This window comes from Schistocerca americana, chromosome X, assembly GCF_021461395.2.
Source record: "Schistocerca americana isolate TAMUIC-IGC-003095 chromosome X, iqSchAmer2.1, whole genome shotgun sequence".
Classification (NCBI taxonomy): domain Eukaryota; kingdom Metazoa; phylum Arthropoda; class Insecta; order Orthoptera; family Acrididae; genus Schistocerca; species Schistocerca americana.
In genome coordinates this window covers 439,692,144-439,712,647 of record NC_060130.1, presented here as the reverse complement: position 1 = coordinate 439,712,647, position 20,504 = coordinate 439,692,144, and the positions used below count along the sequence as shown (strand labels likewise).

The 20,504-nt window shown below is 40.8% G+C and overlaps 1 protein-coding gene across 1 annotated transcript in view; it reads right to left on the bottom strand.

Moving 5' to 3' along the window:
• LOC124555208 (neural Wiskott-Aldrich syndrome protein-like) overlaps positions 1-11,651 on the bottom strand; it is a 95,670-nt gene extending 84,019 nt beyond the window's left edge. Inside the window, exon 1 of the mRNA XM_047129058.1 lies at positions 11,403-11,651. The gene's annotated coding sequence lies outside the window, so the exon portion shown is untranslated. The remainder of the gene's footprint in view (positions 1-11,402) is intronic.
• Positions 11,652-20,504: the final 8,853 nt, after the last annotated feature.

The window sequence follows — 20,504 nt, the reverse complement described above, 5'->3', positions numbered from 1 at the left end:
AGGTGGTGTATTAAACGTTGGTATAAACAGTTTACAGAGAATGGGTGTTTGTGCAAAGGGAAAAGTTCTGGACGGCCGAGAACAAGTGATGAAAACATAGCACACATCCAGCAAGCATTTGTTCGCAGCCCAGGAAAATCGACTCGCAGAGCTAGCAGAGAGCTGCAAATTCCACAATCAACTGTATGGAGAGTCCTACGAAAAAGGATGGAGCGCCACCACATTGGCACTTATCTTTCCGCAACTACCTGAACGTCAACTACCCGAGGCGATGGATCGGCCGCCAGGCAGCCCGTGACATCACTGGCCTCCAAGAAGCCCTAATCTTACCCCCTGCGATTTTTTCTTATGGGGGTATGTTAAGGACATGGTGTTTCGGCCACCTCTCCCAGCCACCATTGATGATTTGAAACGAGAAATAACAGCAGCTATCCAAACTGTTACGCCTGATATGCTACAGAGAGTGTGGAACGAGTTGGAGTATCGGGTTGATATTGCTTGTGTGTCTGGAGGGGGCCATATTGAACATCTCTGAACTTGTTTTTGAGTGAAAAAAACCTTTTTAAACACTCTTTGTAATGATGTATAACAGAAGGTTATATTATGTTTCTTTCATTAAATACACATTTTTAAAGTTGTGGTATTCTTTTTGAATCACCCTGTATATATATATATATAGACACACACACACACACACACACACACACACACACACACACACACACACACAAGGTAGTGTTTTTCTGTTTCGTGCGAAGTTCAAATTATGTAAAACAGGATGAGAACTTCAAAAACTACATTGGACTCCAACATGTTATTAGTGTTAGCAACTACTCCAATACAAATGCCTGCCAGAGCTAAACAAAAGGAAACAAGTTGCACTTAAAGTATTCACTACACAACATTATGTAAGCCAACATATGCACACCTTGTACGGAATCTGAAAGCTGTATGAGACATTAATTTGCCATTAACACTTTATCTTATGATTAAAGAAATGTTAAAGTAATAGATAGAACGAAGTCAGAAGAGATACTGTTTCCACAGCCTTCAGTGGACCAAGATTTTTCTTTTTTTTTTTTTAAAAAAAAAAAAAAAAAAAAAAAGGAAGGTGCAATCTATGCCATAAAAACTAATTGATCATGTCTCCTTTGTAACACAATTCTGTGAACAATAGAAAACACTTCCAAAGTGAATGGAAATTATTTTCTCCTGTAAACCTACCATGAGTGGGGGGAGGAGTGGGGGGAGGAGAACAAGAATTATAATGATCACTATAATGGAACATAATTATTCGTGATCAGCCAGTTTGAAATTTGGACGTACTTTTGACGACATTTATTTTGCCTGAAATGCCCTCCTTACAAAACTTTTTTCTGCGAGTTGAAAAATGATTACAAGAAGTGATAAATGGTCTCGTATCAGACTGACTGAAAGTTTTTCCAATTTTAAAAAAGAAAGAAAAAACAGGATCTACAGAATATGTGAATCAACTAAGTGAAGAGAAGCCACTAAACTGTAGTTGAGATCTGGCCAATAAGCAACTACTAATAAATGTATGGGTAGTTTTCAAATAGTTGCATGAAAATGAAACTGCAGGACAAAATACAACACAGATACAGGTGAATTGTGTGTACAAGTACGTGTGAAATATACTTGACAGGCATTTGTGGGCAAAGTCATGGGTAAAAAGCTCATCCTAAACCCTGGAATCATTTCCACCACATTTGGTACACATATTACTTACAATATGGACAGAAATACTGTGGAGGTAAGAACCACCAGCCTCCTACTGGTATGTGAGTGATAATATGGAGAGAGAAAGGGGGGGGGGGAGGAAGACTGACAGAAAGAGAGGGGGTCGGAGGAGATGAACAGAAAGAGGGGGAGGGGAATGGGCAGAGAAAGAAAAGAGGAGACAGACAGACACACTGAGGGGAGAAAGAGATAGGCAGAGAGAGAGAGGGAGGAGGAGGAGGAGGAGGAGGAGGAGGAAATGGAAAGAGAGAGGGGGAGGAGGAGACAAACAAAGAAAGGGGAGGAGGAGACAAACAAAGAAAGGGGAGGAGGAGACGGTCAGAGAGGAGGGCAGAGGAGGAGATGGAGTAATAGAAGACTGGAACGAATACATACCCAGGCAAAGCTGGGTACTCAGCTTGTATTTTGTAAATGATGGTTATGTGTAGGATTTTATTTGAGAACAAAGTTTTCTAAAACCCTACATGATTTTTTTAATGCTTCAGGGATCAAACACTGGAGTCAATGGCTCCAAATGACACAGTTCAAGCTGACTGTAATGGAAAGTAAATTTCAAAGTTAGCTATGAAGACTGAAGAAAAAGTATCTAAGCATGGCTGATGTGTGTCAGTGACAGACATCTGGCCACGAGTCAGATTATGCAATTTATATAGAACTTTCAGTAACAACGCAGAAATTGTGACACACACACACACACACACACACACACACACACACACACACACACACACACAGAGAGAGAGAGAGAGAGAGAGAGAGAGAGAGAGAGAGAGAGAGAGAGACTTAGTCAAGATTACATGAGAATACCACTGATTGTGAAGCAAAAGAATGATTTTACATCACTTCCGCATTCTTATTATTAGCACTGATATTGAGACGTCCAACTCACTTCTCACAAAAATCTGAAGATAGACTTCCCTAATCAACTGCAACAACATCAAACCACACTTTTCTTCAAGGCATTATGGAAGAAAAATTTCAATGGAATTATGTTCTGAGAGATTGACCAATTTGTTTCCTTCTCAGAATTCCAGTTTATTCCCACCCAAGTTAGGATACAGTTTGTCCAAGCAGTCAGTGAGACAGGCAGCCAACCAGTCTTGGTGGGTCCAGAGGATGGTATATTAGCAGGGTGCCTTTGAACATACCATATGTGATCATGCTGCATGTAGGAACAAGGAAGAAAACACATCCTACCTACCTGAGTGCCTGTACAAGAGAGTGTTAGCAACTTGGGCCAAGAATCCTAGGTGGCTTCCCAGTTAGCAGTACTGATTGGCTACACACACCTAGTATGTACAGAGCACATTCTTTGTCAGAATTTCAGATAAACTTATAACCTCTTCTGAGGCAACATTCCTACCTCGGTACATAGGTCACAATTAACTATAAAATGTTTAACAATAACTTTTGAAAGTAGACTACAATTGGCTGGGCAACCATTACATCATCATCTTAAAACTTAGCAATGATTTCAATCTTTTTTAGTGCCTGTGGACTACTAGACACATCCTTCCATTCTCTGATTCCATTCACGAATTTCTGTCCAGTTCACATAAATTATATACGTACTAGGATAATTACAGCAAAATGTATCCACTGCTGTGCAGCCTATAAGAGACAGAAAGGTGGCAGAACAGGAGGATGACATTTGGTTCCCTTTGGCAGAGTCGCATTATGTAACATTGGAGTGACCTCCTCCTGACGCCACGAGACTGACTGACCGACCACTTGGGTTTATTTTTATTGAGATAAATAAATCAGAATTATATTGTTGTTGGAATTGTGGCTGACATCACTCTAATCGACATTTACATCTATAGTGATTATTCCCTAGTCTCAAAATGTTTCATTGAGTAAAAACATAGTGTTTCTTAATCGGATACTCTGCATTCTATTAATTAGATATCCTGAAAACCAGTTCCAGAATTATTTCCACTACAATACTATTTGTTTTCCTAAGAGAATACTGTGAATTGTACAATTAAATGCTTTTGACAAATCATAGAAAACACCAGTTGCCAATATTTTGTTATTTACATTTTGCATAATCTGATTCCTGAATCGAAAAAGTCATGTCCTGTGAAGAGATCCTTTTGAAATCCAAAGTGAAACTGAATAATATTTTATATTGATATTGTTGTGTTATTGTTCTTGTGTACATATTTTTTTTTCTGTACCTTCAAACACATAAGCAGTCAGACTGGCTGATATTTGTGTAGAATTGTCATTGAAATACAACGTTCAGAGTGCCCTACAAAATCTACCGTCACTATAGTATTTATATAAAAATGGTTAATTGAGCAATAATTACACGTTTCAGTAGTTCCAGGACACACTTGCACAGAATAATAGCAAAAAGATTCAGAATGAGATTTTCACTCTGCAGCGGAGTGTGCGCTGATATGAAACTTCCTGGCAGATTAAAACTGTGTGCCCGACCGAGACTCGAACTCGGGACCTTTGCCTTTCGCGGGCAAGTGCTCTACCAACTGAGCCACCGAAGCACGACTCACGCCCGGTACTCCCAGCTTTACTTCTGCCAGTACCTCGTCTTCTACCTTCCAAACTTTACAGAAGCTCTCCTGCGAACCTTGCAGAACTAGCACTCCTGAAAGAAAGGAGTGCTAGTTCTGCAAGGTTCGCAGGAGAGCTTCTGTAAAGTTTGGAAGGTAGAAGACGAGGTACTGGCAGAAGTAAAGCTGTGAGTACCGGGCGTGAGTCGTGCTTCGGTAGCTCAGTTGGTAGAGCACTTGCCCGCGAAAGGCAAAGGTCCCGAGTTCGAGTCTTGGTTGGGCACACAGTTTTAATCTGCCAGGAAGTTAGCAAAAAGATTAATTATGTGCAGTTTCATTGCAAAATACCTATGATGCTTTTAACATGTTTCTGTGACAATCTCCTAACTGAAAAAAGAAAATAGTGCAAACATGCCTGAATATTCTTGGAAAATAGCAGCTGCCATTTCCAAGCAATAATTGTCAGTACCTTAAGAAACCTGCACATCTTTCTGATTTGAGAAGTGTACTACCATCTAAATGAAAAAAGTTTGCATCAGTGTATGCAAGAAACAAAAAGGTTTACACTGAAATAAGTCAAGAACAAAGTTTCATTATGAAACAAAGAAAAATTGCATCTTTTAGAATGACTTTTAACTAAATCAACACTGGTCCATTCATCGCAGTAGTGCATACATGTTCTGTAAGAATTTTCTACTTTGTTCTGAATCCCCATATAAAATTTCAATTGCTACATTATTGGTCACCATCTCAAACTGAATACATCGTCATGTACGACCTACACAAGCAACAACACTTTTTAACTCTATGAATTTTTGCAAGAGTGAGATACTCAGTTGGTACTGTGCTGTTACAAAGCACAAATGTATTATGGGAAAATGTAAAATATTCTTCAAGACCTCTCCAGGCAGCACCAAGCCAAGCCAGGCCAACACCCCACATTGCAAACAAAGCAACAAACAGGCAGAAAAATGACACTGCAGAAAGCAGAACAAACCTGGAAGATATTGCCTCACCTCACACGAGTGAGAGGTCAGAATCACAAACTCGGCAACATGACCTGAGTGAGGACAAGACATCATATCATTCTAGCAGCACAGCCTGATTTCGTAACAGTGTGTCCTAGTTAGATATCATGAGAAAAACTCACAATAACCTGACCGAAGCACCTTCACTCCCAGGTGCAATAATATTGTGGTCGACTAACATATTGCGGAAGATTGATTTTAGCCTAGTCTGTGAATCACAGAATAACCAGTTGAGTCTGCAAATTTCATTACACAGTGTAGTAGAATCTACTTTTGAGACTTTATTATCCAATATCAGAATTAGATTATTACCTGACCACAATATTATTGCACTTGGTCACCTGTGGTCCTTATCGGAAACATGCAGTTACGTTACAGTAAACAAGTACAGTGGTCACTAAGGAAAATGTAGCAGATTGTGAATGATTTCAAGACAGTTGTGCATGTACTGTTTACTGTAGCATAACTGTGTGTTTCCGATAAGGACCACGGGTGGCCAAATGCAACAATATCGTTGTCAGGTAATAATCTAATTCTGATATTGGATAATAAAGTCTCAAAAGTAGATTCTACAACACTGTGTAATGAAATTTGCAGACTCAACCTGTGAGGCTCAAAGGATTATTTCAAATGCTTGCAGCACAGTATTGCCAAGGATGGAATATTTTGGCTATTTCAAGTCTCTTGCAGCATATCAATTTCACAATTTAGGGTACACTCACTTAACATTTTGAAACAATCTTATTTTTCATTATTACAGAAGAAGTCTGTCTGAAAAACAATGCACAGTCCTCTGCAGACACACTATAAGCCCTTACTCTGAAAACTAAAAACACTAACTGTACTCTCACTACACAAAGACGTGTTTTAATTATCATAGCTAACCTTGAGGATTATCTGAAAAATGCTATCATGTCTACAACATCAAATACAGCACAACCCTCCATATACAGCTAGCAAAATAACTTGTACACAAAGGTATGTAAGCCATACTTTATTACAACACAATGCCAGTTAAGATCAGACAATTAGAAGAAAAAATAAACTTAAGAAATCTACCTGAGCAGCGTTTTGACTCTAGATGACTAAACTAGTGTATAATATTTATTATGTTTGTTTATATTTTACCAAACAGAAAAAATGTCACAGAATTGCTGGTATACACAAAAATCATTTGTTGCTTAGGAAATATGGAGCACATGCTTAAGACCAGCAAACTATGAAGAACAAAGACAGAAACATGTGCTTGTGTGTGTTCCATTTCCTTATAATGAATTTAAGTAAAATTTTCATGTACATTGGGACAACATACAATATGTATTGTCTATGAATGGATAAATAAATAAAAAATAAAAATGTGACTGACAAAAAAAAAAAATTCCTTGGACCAACCGAGGCTTGAAGAACTGACATTTAGATTTGCAGCCTGACACACACCCAATTAGCCACACACTAATATGGATACAAACCTACTAAGAAGTCCAAGGGAAAGCTGAAAAGTAATGCCTACAATTTTTTTATTCTGCACGCTTCACTCACACAAGGTGCAACCCTTTGCCACGAGGGGCCTCCAAGTTGTAGTGTGTCATGTGGCAGCGTGTAACATGCATGAGAAGTCCCCAGGACACTGAAAGCACGAATTCAACAAGTTCAGCCACACATTCAGCATGACAATGCCAGACTACACACGAGTGCTGTGACATTTGCGACAATCTGATGTCTTGGTTTCAGTGTCATTGGTCATCCTCCATACAGTCGCGACTTGGCCCCTCCAAATTTTATCTGTTTCCAAAACTTAAAGAACACCTTTGAGAACTTCACTTTGCCAGTGATGCAAGCAGAGGTGAGGTTGTGCCTCACTCAACAGAGTCAAACATTCTACAGTGACTGTAACAACGAACCAGTCTCCATATGGCACAAACACGTTTGCCATCAGGGCAACTATATTGATATATAAATGAGGGACATGAAGAATAAAGCTTTACCATGTTAATAAAGTTTGTTTTGTCTTAAAAGAGTTTTCACATAAAAATTTTTGAGGAATGACTAACTGTGTATTTAACACAGGGCGGGCATATGTAGGAAAAAAACATATGAGGATGCTATAATTACAGAGTTCTCAAAAAGTGAAGCAACCTTATGCAACAAATCTCTTTTTAGCTCCAGACAGATGCAGCGAAAAGCAGTTGACAGTAAGTTTTAAAGCAAGGAACTCTGACAGCCAAGTTTCATAATATTCGAGTCCCATAAAGTCTCCAATGTCATATAGCTTGTGTGATCTCTCCATTGGTACTGTCATGACCTCTTACCTGAAGAGAGTGGTAAAGTGTAGCTTTCTGACAGTGGTTCACATGACGGGGAATAATTTGATACAAACAGTCTGAGAAGGTATAGTTTCACCTTGATGGAAATGTAAATGCATAGAAATCACACATTTGGGATATGGAAAATCAAGTCAGCTGCACCAAGTTCTCTCTGTGTTGCTGTGCAATTTCATAGGTAAATCTTCTCCACATTCTTTCACGGTATGGTGAACAGTGAGGACTACATATAGATGGTGCAACAATTTGTCAATCCTACAGCAGAAGACCAGCTAGACTACACATGATTTCAGCAAGAAAATATTCCGCTTGGTACAGCATATCTCCACGATGTCTTTGGATCAAAGTTTTCATAGACAAGAGTTTTTGAGGTGGTTGTGACTCCTAAGGTCTCCTAATATATTCCCATCTAAATTTTCTTGTGCAGATACCTCAATGACACTACTTACAAAGCTCACTCTTAAACTATTCCCAATTTGTAGGAAAGCTGAACAATGAGCCAAGGCCACTTTCAACAATTTCTATGACAGCCCTTTTGCCACAAGATTGTGATACTTCCTGAACACACAGTACCTTTCCTTCTCAAATAGGGAAACTTTCTAATGCACTAAATATAGAAAATCATGGTTAAATAAGGTAAGAACATGATCATTAGGCTACACTACAGGTCAATGTGTTTCCAGAACCTTTATCTGGCATTCACATTAGCTGGCTTCACCAACTCACAGCCAAATTAGCACCTTTCAACCTAACCTACACGTCAGGATATGCCACCACTACCAACACAGGGGTCCAATATCACACTCTAGTCATGAAATTTACGAAATGTTAAAATACAAGTAGCTAATACTATTTCTCAACATTTGATCATCTCCCTTTAATATATTTAGGCTAAATTAAAACCTCAAAAAATCGACAACCCTTTGTTTCTGTCTGGTAGCATAATAAGGCATTGACACATTTCATGAAAATTTTCCAAATACAAAAATGCTGACTTATCTCAGACGATATCTTTCACACACAGTTGGAAATACGGAAGCGTCCGATCCCACCCGTCTACTTTGACCCGTGACGTCACAAATATGGCGGAAACAAAAACAAACACACGCACTTTCCACAAGAAGCCTAACGACACTAACGGGAAAAGCGCGTGAAATGGGGTGTTTTGGGTGGGGGGCAAACTAAATATAAACAAATTTAGACGCCTTGCGTAGCTACAACGTGTAAGTGAAGACAGCCATGCATGAATACCCACCCACCTCCCCAGGGGTCGTAACCCCTGCAACCCATAGAAGATAAAGATGCTTCAGTAGCTGATTAGTGTTTTTTGTCTTTTAAAAAAAAAAAAAAACCTCACGGGATAGAACGAACAGATCAGAAAGATAAATATAATAAACTAAAACAGAAATTCGAGGAAACAGATAATTAAAATAAGTAATAAGTGTTTTTAAATTTTAAAAAATCTCACGAGATAGAACGAACAGATCAGAAAAGTAAATAAAATAAGATAAAACAGAACTGGAGACAGCCACACTCAAACCAAACTCCGCGCCGTCATGACGTCACACACGACAACACCCTTACGTCACGGGTCAAAGCCGACGCGTTGGATCGGACGCTTCTGTCGACCCCAGACAGTTTTATACATTGACCATGACCTCCCTGGCAGGAAATTTTATCTGATGTACTTCATTGTAAGTACTGTGCATGCAGCACAATAAGTTATTAACGTACTTCGATAACATTAAATGACACCACAGCACATACTTTTTGCCAAATGCCTCAATGACGTATCACTTAAGCTGACTAATGAAAGACAGTACAATGACTATTTTTTTAAGTCTTCAAAATCTAACATGCTGACACAGGTTGTCCTTTTTTGTATTCCGTGGAGGATTAGGCTATGGAGAACCAGTAAATGTTTACTACTCAATGCATGTAATAAAAGGAAAGGAAAAGGATTTGACTACTAACTTATATGAGATAGCCGTGGAAAAAGTATAAAGTTACCTTGTGTCTTGAAAAATGAATACACAGAAATTAGTTAACCACACAGGCAATTAAATGATAATTTTGACATGCATAGGCTCTGTTTTCGAAAAGATTTATCTTACATAGTTGTTGAATGGTAAGGGCCAATGCTGTCTTCAACATAAAGTTTGGTTTCAACACCACACTGCAATACTAGGCATGGTTCTACTAGAGGTGGCAGGCAACTACACTTCTCAAACCTATGAAATGCCTTACTCAATGAGTTATCGGAGACCTATAGTTTAATACTGACTCCTAACCACAGTGCAACTTTGCCTTTTTCACATTTGCGATCACTATCACATGTTCAAAACATTCAGAACTTACTACATCAATTAAAAAAATGTGAGCCCAAAAAATTAAGCTACAAAAAGGAAATGTACTGGAGTCTTGACCCAAGTGCATGTGAGTGGTTGAGAGAGCTACAATGTAGGTAATCAGCATAATAAATAGAAAAGACTTCCCTCTACGAGTAATGCAGTCTCCCCTTGCATTTTTTGTAGTTTATCTATGATATGTGTATATTATTTTATATGCACAAAAAACTTGTAAATTTATTACCAAATAGTTTTTTTTCTGATTTCTCTTGCAATTGAAATAGAACACTACAGACCACACAAGTTTTGTCACCACAATCAAGATCTCAGACAGGCCCCAACCACACACTAGCTGTACCATTGTAAACAGTTGTCCCAGAAATGGCCACTATCATGAAGTGTGAAGAAAAATTACACATTGGGTTCTACAAGACTAACATAAATTGTCTCCCATTCTTGCAACATATCTAAGAACTTTATCAGTTGGATTCAAGGAACAAATTTCTTTACATTGAAAGGAGATTTATCATTAAACCGTACACAGAAATTTAAAATTTTAATGTGTAATTTCGGTAAAACATTTAAAATTTTTTCCAAAAATGAGCTTGCTATGAAGAACAAATAGACTATCATAACAAATAGAACACTGCACAGTCTTTTTCAATTTTCTTCACCACTCGGATCCCTATTTCTCAATCAATAAAAGTCCACAGAAGACTTCAGGATAGGTATGTTAAGTGTTGCTACTGTCAATCTTTGTTGTCAAGAGTAGCAGTTGTTTACTCTGCTGCATTCTGGCCATTTTTAATAAAACCAATAGGAGACACTGAAACGACCAATTCCCAGAGAAGAAAACTCATTCAGATGGAGGGTAAATGTTCGGTGGGAAGTATTACATCATTAACATAACTTTCCCGTATGTTGTACAACACAACATAGACTTTGCATATTTGGAATCATTTGATACAATCTATAAGTAAATAATGTCACGTAGAAACAAGCATGGTTACATTCAAAGCATTAACTGTGAGGAGACATTTCACCCAAAGGAACTTAAAATGGAAATCAGAACAGCAAGATCTTTCTTTTTCTTTCGTTTCAGGGAATGTGAAAACATTTCCACACGGATAACTTAATCCATAACGGCGTAAAGAAAACGCAATACATTGTCCACACACAGAAAAATAGGGCAACAATCGCACTTAAAAATATAACCACATTTTTATTAATGTAGCACAGGAGTTAAATCCCCATAATAGCTGCCACACGTAGCACTGACAGTAACGCCCTAATCTTATCTCTAGGCGAGCTTCCGTATACAATAACAGGAACAAAATTCTATAATAACTTGGAGTGGCAATGAGTTTATAAACAGTTGATTAGAGACAATAGTACAACACAAGCGCAACATGTCTTTACGAAGTTACTTACTGCGATTCACTCTGTGCGCACTTTCAAGCCACGGGAGAAAAACAATGCTATAGAAGCAAGTGTTATGTTGGTGGGGTTAACGATAAGTTACGATGTTCGGCTTTAATTGTTGCAGAGATGAAAACGATATCAATGTCCATGATTATGTAAAATCGTGGGAGTTCAAGTTACATTAAATTTGTATTTTTAAACAGACATCATAAATATTCTAAGAACTGACACTTCCCCCATCACAACGGCATTACACTACTATTGTCTGTGCTCAAAGATAAACCAGTTACCGGACGGCTGATGAATGCAAGGAAGTTAGAAAGCTAACCATTCGTTGCTGACACAAGTGGAATACTCAAGAGCGCATTGAGATTAGTGCGCGGCAGTACACTTTTTCTGGTGTAGCAGTAGTGTGTTTAGGTTCACGCGTTCGTCCTGGCAGCTAACAAATAGTTTTTTTATTGAATTTCGATTCCCCCGCCAAGGCGGCGGACTGGCAGCGGCTTAGTATGCCGCTCTTCAACCTACAAACTTTGTTTTAAAAAGATGAAGAGAATAAATAATAAAAACAGGCGATAAATTCGGAGACTTAAATAGTAACATGGCGAAAAAAATCGTAGAATATAAAACATACAACAAAGGGATGATGATGCAAATAAAATACATACGAAGCAGACAGGTAAAATAATAGACAGACAATTAAAAAACACGGCGACAGTCTGGTTTCTGTTCGCAAAAGACATAAAATTCACACCCAGCGACAGCATGGTTTCTGTTCGCAACACTAGAAAGACGAAAAACACTGAACATTCACTGGAACACTGCACTAAAAGGGTGGCAAATGTGACAACCACAGCCGAGAGCAGGTGGGGGGAAAATGGACTGATGATGGGAAAATAAAAAATGAAAATGGGGGTGGGGCGGGGAAGGAGAGGAAAACGAAGGGGGGGGGGGGGGGGAGGGGCGACAAATAGTTTAGAAGAAGTGTTTACTTAAGTCACTGAAAGATTGCTGTCAATGACTACAGTTAAAACAGAAACAAATGACGCGTTACCGGCCAGGGTCGTCTGTGGCACTGCATGCAGGTCATACCATCGAGCCAGTCATGACACAGTCTCTGTCAACAGTGCAATTTACAGACCAGCGTCACTCGGTTACTGCTGAAATCTGCCTTCAACATCGCTGTCCTCAGAATCATCGGATGGAAGTGGAACGTCATTCCTCGTATACAGCTGTCTCGTCGCAGTCTCCGACAGTTGACACACAGCACCCAGCGACAAAAACCAAGACGCCAATCACCATCATCACAACAAGTACCAGCTCCTGATGCAAACCCAAGTGGCCTGCATAGTAGTAATGTTGTGGTGGAATTGATGTAGTTGACACCGTAGATGTTGCCTACACTGTGAAAGCCATAGCCATAAACTGTAACTTGTGTGCTAGTTCAGTAAACTGCCATTGCAGAGGGCAGTATACTTCCCACCAATCGTGTAGTATGGACGTGGCTATTTCAGTGCCCACAGGGATCTCTCCTGCATCCCCCCTACCATCTGGTTTCCTCCTTCCTCTCCACCCCCCGCCCATTGCCGCGCCTCTATCGCTGTATCCCTCCCTCTCTCCACCTCCACACCTTCCATCTCCTTCATCAGGGCAATTTCCAGCGCCTCCCCCTCCCAGATGACAAACTTCCCCGTGACATCTCCCCCTTCCTTCCAACTATAACCTGGCCTTGTTCCTACCCCCTCCCCAGGGCCCCCTTTTTCCTCTCCCCTCCTTCTCCCAGAGCGGATTTTCCTCCTTACCCCCCCCCTCCCCCCTGAGACCCTGCACCCCATACTTGCCTCTTTCCTTCGCACATCCCTCCCTACCTGGCCCTCTCCAGCGCGCCCCCCCTCCCACCTCCCCCCTCTCTTTCCCTCCCTCCCTCCCTCCCTCCCTTCTTCCAGTCTCCCTCATCTCCTTGCACCCGGCAGATCCTCCATTTTGATCATCGTCAGTGTGCCACGTCAGTGTTGTGTTTAGTGCTGTTTCTACTGTGCGTCAAGAGGTGTGAATTTAATGGTTTACTGCCTTGAGGTTCGCCGTCAGTGTTTGTTACGTGCTACGCCATCCGTCAATACTTTTTATGCTCCAGTCATACTGTGCCTTGTGTTCTTTTAATTGTCGCTGTGTGTGGCTTTTTGTGTGTGTTACTTTTAAACAGTTTTTTATCTCCATTTTGCAGTCACCCCTTTTTTAGTCTATTGCCTTCCATGATGTTCCCCCTTTTTTATATCTATGTTCACCATATTCTCTCCTTTGTTGTTTTTAAATGTCTTCTATTTGTTTGTTCTATGTCTTTCGGCTGAAGAGCAGCGCATATGCTGCTGCCAGCCCACCCCGACAGGGAACTGAAGTACAATAAAGAAAAAAAAAAAACTCTCCTGCAGGACACAACACACACCGTAGCAACCATAGCAACAGGGGGAGTACATATCAGCTAACAGGCATGGATTCATATGTTGTGTTTGTAGAATGTGAAATGGTAATATGGGAAAATTATATTCGATGACCTGGGAAGAGCTTTGTTTAAAGAAACTACTAACAATTTAAGACATGAAATTCTTAATATCTCTGCTATTGGCAGACACAGATACAAAACTTAAACCAGATCTGGGTAGTCAGCAAATAAGTTACCATTGTCTGATGTCTTTCAGCAGAAAAATATGGACGCTTACATCTGTAATTTTCTCACAAAGAGATGGGGCATTATTCAAGATGCTGATCATGCTTTACCTAAAGATAACATCCTTGCCGAAATAAAGACTGAATTTTTAGTCACAGAAGTGAGAAAAATCCCAAATAAAGTGTAGATGTGAAAATCCTCCCACACCTAAGTAGGTTGTAGCGTTTAAATATCACAATTTCCTTAATATGTATATTTGTGCAGTATGTGCTGCCCAGTTGCACTGTATGTTCAATCAGTTTTGCAATGCCATGATTTCCTTAGATATTTCCATTCAAATACAGAGTGACTTTGAAGAGCTCACATAGTGGAGTGCTCGGGTGATTGCACTGTAATGGGAACCACGCCGCCACAAACTGCTGTTGCCCATTTTATCAGCAGCACACAGAAACCAAGCACAGTGCAGCTTACAGCACTTCTTACTCTTTTGATGCTCCACCCTAGCGTCCATCATTTGCACAGATTACTGCCGGTGTTCCTACAACTTGAGTGCTCTTCAATAGTGACTAGGCTAAAGCATGCAGGAAACCAGAGGGTTTGTAAATGGTAGAAAACAGGCTACATGAGGGGGCTAAGCACGCAGTTATATCGGTTTTTTCTGCCTGGACTTACAAAACTAAAACATTCACTCACAGTCGTACCAGCATGGCTATCCTGACATGTTACATGAATTTCAGGGTCCACAAAGTTCCATATGAGACAATCCATATCCTCCCACTCCTCTGGGCATATCTCAGCCAGATCGAGTAGCTGCTATTAACAGCTTTTGTGCTTTACTACTGCAGATCTTCTACTCCCTGCTCGTATATGGAATGCTGTTGAAGACTTCTACAAGTCTGACAATGGCTTTTAAAGTCCTGCAGTGTAATGCAAAATTATCTATCTTGAATGGAGAAAAACTTTGTAGGGAACTTGGCAGCAACGACGTATCAGTAGCTTGTATCTGTGAAACTTGGTTCAAGCCATCAAAAATGGTTCAAATGGCTCTGAGCACTATGGGACTTAACATCTGAGGTCATCAGTCCCCTAGAACTTAGAACTACTTAAAGCTAACTAACCTAATGACATCACACACATCCATGCCTGAGGCAGGATTCGAACCTGCGACTGTAGCGGTCGCGCGGTTCCAGACTGAAGCGCCTAGAACCGCTCGGCCATAGTACACATTCGCTCTAAGATCACTTCCCATATTGTCCCATCTGATGGACCACGATGTCAGATGCTGCAGTGTCATGCTGAATGCCAGACCTGGCCCACCAATATGGTACGCCATCAGACTCATGTGACACTGGAGTGTTACAATGGTTCTGCCCTGGACTGGAGCCATATTGGTAGACCTCTGGATTACCCATCAGTGCTGGCTGCTGTGCCGACTTCAGTACTTGATGCTGGACTTCAGTATCCATGGCTACAGCTTGCAAATTTCTCGTAAGGTAGCAGTTGTAAGACCAACATGAGAACAATCTCAAACACAAGATGTTGCTATACCATAACTGGAGAATCGAGTGTAAATGGTATGGACACCATCGGTCCTACTGATCGAGTGTTCTAGGCTAGTAGGGATGGGGTGTTTATGCCATCAAGGACAGGATTCACTCTACAATATCACTGTAATGACTGAATCAGTTCTGCTCTTCTTGAGTTGTCAGCGGTCTTCAGTTCCAGTACACATGCTTAACGAATTTGTTCCCTTGTAGTTGCTACTTAGTCAAACCGTTGCTATACGATGTTGCGTCCTACCCACTGTCTCTTACACAACATTACAAAGGCAGTTCAGACCATTCTTCTAACGATTTTCTGCTGAGCTCGCTCGCAGTCTTGCTCAAGAGTGCCAATGTTGTTGTCTTCCTGACTGTGTAACGATGATGAAATGTTTATGTTTCCTGGCTAATGACTTTTGATACTTCCTCATGATGGAGTAACGACAGCCATTCGACCTTAGAAAATTTACTCCCCTATTTCCTTACTAATTTGTCACATAACATAACCCTCCACTTTAACATAATGTGTCCTTAATTTTACCCTTTTCTGTCTGTTTGGTTAACTGTCTTGCATACTTACATCTACTTTGAGCCTTTTCTTCATTTAAGTACAAAGAAAATCTTATCCTGGCTCGAATTATTTTTCTAGCTTCCTTTTGTTTTACACTTTCCTCTAAAACATCTTACATATTAGTGCCAATCCATTCCAAAGGAATACCACGGATGATTGTTCCCTTTGCACAATTTATTCTCTTTCTGAGGCAAAAGTAGACTGTACAAATAAAAGCTAATATCATCATACCACTAGTGGTTGATTGTTTGATTGTTACAATGTTTTGTTAACGCTTCTTTTGATATTTTCACACATGCTGTAACATTTGATCTCCTGAAATTAGTCCTTCTTTGCAATGATTAACCCATCTATTGCCTGTAATAAAGTGGGATCTAAAGTATTATTCAGGAAGGTGCTGCTTTGCGTGGGTAATATACTTAAAGGTTTTTCCAGCAAATATAACATTGATCCAAGCAAATATAACATTGATCCGAGCTCCTCTACTTAAAGCAAGAAGGTGAAACTTTGTTTCCATTATATCATACGTGGTTCTATTTACTAATAATCCACTTTGTTTTAACTCTAACTTTGTCATACCTATAAAAGTACTATTATTGTAGCAGTTCACTATTACTATCTCTGACGAAAACATAAAATATAACCAGTGGCTGATAATCCACTGAAAATGTGGTTGTGGCACTGATACTACTATTTTACTTTCTTTTGCTTCCATATTTCCTAGTAACAACAATTTCTCATAACTGCTCGTTAGTTCGAACGTTCTGCGCTCAAAAAATGGTGACCAACTCCTTGACACAATTGCTGTGGTCTCCTATTGACATAACAACGTGTGTCTCTGTTTGTTTTGACCCAAATAACACTTTATTAATTGACACTTTTGCTCACTCATCGGTAATACATTTCTACATTGTCTTCGACATCAACTAAGAGAGAGGATTACCATAAATCCCCTCCCTCCTCTGTAAAAAGTGTATCTCACAGAAAACTACTATAGCAAACTAAAAAAATATTAATCTAGTTAATCCAACACAAAGTTAAACACAATACACTGCTGTTTTATCACTTATTCCTAGATCTAAGGTCGTAAAGTATGCTCTGTGCTACTCTCATTCGATGCTGTAATTTCTTTTTCTGTGGTAACATGCAGATATTTGCAGTACCCTTAAAAGATTTAACTCTACTAATATGTACAACCAATATTTTCGTTGGTAATTGCAACTTGACTCTGACCAGTGAAATCATCTTCACTACCTGCTATGGTCCTTGAAACTTTGTTAAAAGTTTCTTGGTTTTACCCTTCATGGTACACAGATTTGCTTCACATGTTGGCCCTGCATTCCCATCTTTGGTGGGGTAAATCAAAAGGTAATGCCATCTTTCGCCAATACACTACTTCATACAGTGAAAGACCTAACCCTGCGTGGATTTTTGAGTTGTGTACACCCACCACATAGCCTAAACAGGTATCCCAGTCTAAATGTTAACTGTTCATATAGTGACTTAACTTCTTCATTGCGATACAGTGGACTCATGTCATATGGCCATTACCTTGTACATGGAATGGACTAGTATGCAATTTATTTACTTTCAGTAGACAACATAACTGTTTCATCAGACCAGACGTAAAATTAGTTCCTTGATCTGTGAATATAGTTTTTGGTGCATCAAACGTAAGTAACCAATTCTTAGCCATAGCTTGACGTACAGCGTTTGCTTTTGAATCTTGTATTGCTGTCATTACAAGTTTTCTTTAAAAATGGTCGCTTATCATCAGCATGTATTTATCACTCCTTAAACTTCTATTAAAAGGTAAATCAACTAAATTCGAACGATGCATTTTCATTCCTTCAGCACTACAAACTGGAGTGTTACTACAGGACCATGATCATGCACTACCAGTTTTTTTGTTTTGTTTTTGTTAGTTTGATTTTAAAAGGTACATCACTTCCTGTCATTTGAAAAGGATTTTTCGATTCTGGTAATTTATGAAGTTGTATACTCTGGTTACTCAAATCTGTTTGTTGAGCAATGGAAAGCAATCTTTCTGCATCTCGTCTGCCAGTATCTCTCCTACCTCCACGTCCTGGTAGTGCATGATCATGGTCCTCTAAATAACACTTCAGTTTGTGGTGCTGAAGGAATGACAATGCATTGTTCGAATTTAGTTGATTTACACCATCTTGCTTAAGAAACTGGTTGTTTACTGTACACTTAGCATTCTGTATCCACTGCTTGTGCCTTTTTCAAATCTAATACACTCCTGGAAATTGAAATAAGAACACCGTGAATTCATTGTCCCAGGAAGGGGAAACTTTATTGACACATTCCTGGGGTCAGATACATCACATGATCACACTGACAGAACCACAGGCACATAGACACAGGCAACAGAGCATGCACAATGTCGGCACTAGTACAGTGTATATCCACCTTTCGCAGCAATGCAGGCTGCTATTCTCCCATGGAGACGATCGTAGAGATGCTGGATGTAGTCCTGTGGAACGGCTTGCCATGCCATTTCCACCTGGCGCCTCAGTTGGACCAGAGTTCGTGCTGGACGTGCAGACCGCGTGAGACGACGCTTCATCCAGTCCCAAACATGCTCAATGGGGGACAGATCCGGAGATCTTGCTGGCCAGGGTAGTTGACTTACACCTTCTAGAGCACGTTGGGTGGCACGGAATACATGCGGATGTGCATTGTCCTGTTGGAACAGCAAGTTCCCTTGCCGGTCTAGGAATGGTAGAACGATGGGTTCGATGACGGTTTGGATGTACCGTGCACTATTCAGTGTCCCCTCGACGATCACCAGTGGTGTACGGCCAGTGTAGGAGATCGCTCCCCACACCATGATGCCGGGTGTTGGCCCTGTGTGCCTCGGTCGTATGCAGTCCTGATTGTGGCGCTCACCTGCATGGCGCCAAACACGCATACGACCATCATTGGCACCAAGGCAGAAGCGACTCTCATCGCTGAAGACGACACGTCTCCATTCGTCCCTCCATTCACGCCTGTCGCGACACCACTGGAGGCGGGCTGCACGATGTTGGGGCGTGAGCGGAAGACGGCCTAACGGTGTGCGGGACCGTAGCCCAGCTTCATGGAGACGGTTGCGAATGGTCCTCGCCGATACCCCAGGAGCAACAGTGTCCCTAATTTGCTGGGAAGTGGCGGTGCGGTCCCCTACGGCACTGCGTAGGATCCTACGGTCTTGGCGTGCATCCGTGCGTCGCTGCGGTCCGGTCCCAGGTCGACGGGCACGTGCACCTTCCGCGGACCACTGGCGACAACATCGATGTACTGTGGAGACCTCACGCCCCACGTGTTGAGCAATTCGGCGGTACGTCCACCCGGCCTCCCGCATGCCCACTATACGCCCTCGCTCAAAGTCCGTCAACTGCACATACGGTTCACGTCCACACTGTCGCGGCATGCTACCAGTGTTAAAGACTGCGATGGAGCTCCGTATGCCACGGCAAACTGGCTGACACTGACGGCGGCGGTGCACAAATGCTGCGCAGCTAGCGCCATTCGACGGCCAACACCGCGGTTCCTGGTGTATCCGCTGTGCCGTGCGTGTGATCATTGCTTGTACAGCCCTCTCGCAGTGTCCGGAGCAAGTATGGTGGGTCTGACACACCGGTGTCAATGTGTTCTTTTTTCCATTTCCAGGAGTGTAGATTAAGTCTCAATACTTGCAACACTGCAGTTTTCCTACACAGTACATCTGCATTCAGTTTCTTGTCACCAGGCTCGTGAACTACTTCATACTGAAACTTACTCAATTTCAATGCCCACCTTGTTAATCGACTTCAGGGGTCTTTTAGTCCTAATAACCCCTTCAGTAGACTTTAAATTTGTGGTCATATAGCTAGCAACATAAATACGAAATACTGTGTATCAAAGCTAACATCCCCTTTTCTGTATTAGAATAACTGCGCTCAGCCTTACTCAGCTTGCGAGATGCATAAGCTACAGAATGTTATTGTCCATCTACAGTTTGACTTAAAATGATAAGCAAAGCTGTACTGCTTGCATCACAAGGTAATATATTTTTTTTTCGTGAAATCAGGAAAACTTAACACAGGAACTGACGTCAGCGTCTCTTTCAAATTTTGAAACGCTACTTGTCATTCAGGTGCCCACTGAAACATAACCCCCTTTTTCAATAATCTAGTCAATGACATCTTGAGGTGTTGGGTATTCTGCCAGACATCAGCGCCATTCTTGCATGATATTTCGACAACGTGATTTGTTATCTTCGTCAGGTGCTATCTGAGACTGCTCGTTGAGTGGAACAGGTCCAGTGTTTATACCTACGCTGTTCCCCC